Source organism: Dendroctonus ponderosae, unplaced genomic scaffold (assembly GCF_020466585.1).
Source record: "Dendroctonus ponderosae isolate FM_Combo_2020 unplaced genomic scaffold, Dpon_F_20191213v2 Dpon_F_20191213_7, whole genome shotgun sequence".
Lineage (NCBI taxonomy): Eukaryota > Metazoa > Arthropoda > Insecta > Coleoptera > Curculionidae > Dendroctonus > Dendroctonus ponderosae.
In genome coordinates this window covers 13,693,765-13,695,353 of record NW_026018916.1, presented here as the reverse complement: position 1 = coordinate 13,695,353, position 1,589 = coordinate 13,693,765, and the positions used below count along the sequence as shown (strand labels likewise).

Below are 1,589 nucleotides of genomic sequence, written 5' to 3'. Positions count from 1 at the left end.
AATTTTAGAAATGGTTAAAAATCTCGATTTAGCTATTGAAAAATTTTAGAAATGGTTAAAATTCTCGATTTAACTGTTGAAAACTTTTAGAAATGGTTAAAAATTTCGATTTAGCTATTGAAAAATTTTAGAAATGGTTAAAAATCTCGATTTAGCTACTGAGAAATTTTAGAGATTGTTGAAATCTCGATTCTAACTATTGAAAAATTTTAAAAGTCACTGAAAATCTCGATTTAGCTATTGAAAAATTTTAGAGATAGTTAAAAATCTCGATTTAACTATTGAAAAATTTTAGTAGTTGAAAATCTCGATTTAGCTATTGAAAAATTTTAGAGATAGTTAGGAATCTCGAATTAACTATTACAAAATTTTAGAGATAATTAAAAATCACGATTTAGCTATTGAAAAATTTTAGAGATAGTTAAGAATCTCGATTTAACTATTGAAAAACTTTACAAATGGTTAAAAATCTCGATTTAGCTATTGAAAAATTTTAGAGATATTTAAAAACTCGATTTAGCTATTGAAAAATTTTAAAAGTAACTGAAAACCTCGATTTAGCTATTGAAAAATTTTAGCGATAGTTAAGAATCTCGAATTAACTATTAAAAAATTTTAGAGATAATTAAAAATCTTCACAAAAGTGTTTTTCTCGTTAACTACAGGGTTGGTCTAAACATCACAATCGTGTTTTTCTTGCTAACTAAACGCGCTAAGTATCTTTTCAGCTCAAAATCCTCGTGTTTGTTGGTATTTAGAAAGTTTTGTGCAAATTTAATTTTCAGCTGGTTTCTCGTTGGAAATTTAACTTTGTCATACAAAGTTGATCTAAACATCACAAACGTGTTTCTCTCGCTAACTAAACGTGCTAAGTGTCTTTTCGGCTCAAAATCGTCGTTTTTGTTGAAATTTAGGAAGTTTTGTGCAAATTGATTTTTCAGCTGGTTTCTCTTCGGAAATTTAACTTTGTCATACAAAGTTGGTCTTAACATCACAAACGTGTTTTTCTCGCTAAAGTACAAAGTTGGTCTAAACATCACAATCGTGTTTTTCTCGCTAACTTAACGCGGCATGTATCTTTTCAGCTTAAAATCTTCGTTTTTGTTGGAATTTAGGAAGTTTTGTGCAAATTTTATTTTCAGCTGGTTTCTCTTCGGAAATTTAACTTTGTCATACAAAGTTGGTCTAAACATCACAAACGTGTTTTTCTCGCCAACTAAACGCGCTAAGTATCTTTTCAGCTCAAAATCGTCGTTTCTGTTGTAATTTAGGAAGTTTTCTGCAAATTTATTTTTCAGCTGGTTTCTCTTCGGAAATTTAACTTTGTCATACAAAGTTGGTTTAAACATCAGAAACGTGTTTTTAAGCTAACTAAACACAAGATAGTCAAAAATCTCGATTTAACTATTGAAAAATTTTAGAAGTAGTTAAAATCTCGATTTAGCTATTAAAAAATTTTAGAGGTAATTAAAAATCTCGATTTAACTGTTGAACAATTTTAGAAATGGTTAAAAATCTCGATTTAGCTATTGAAAAATTTTAGAAATGGTTAAAATTCTCGATTTAACTGTTGAAAACTTTTAGAAATG

The 1,589-nt window shown here is 27.8% G+C and overlaps 1 long non-coding RNA gene across 1 annotated transcript in view; it reads left to right on the top strand.

Annotated features, from left to right (window-relative positions):
• The first annotated feature begins 796 nt into the window (after positions 1-796).
• LOC125505126 overlaps positions 797-1,589 on the top strand; it is a 1,696-nt gene continuing 903 nt past the window's right edge. The window contains exons 1-2 of the long non-coding RNA XR_007281941.1: positions 797-812; positions 915-917. This is a non-coding gene — a long non-coding RNA (uncharacterized LOC125505126). The remainder of the gene's footprint in view (positions 813-914; positions 918-1,589) is intronic.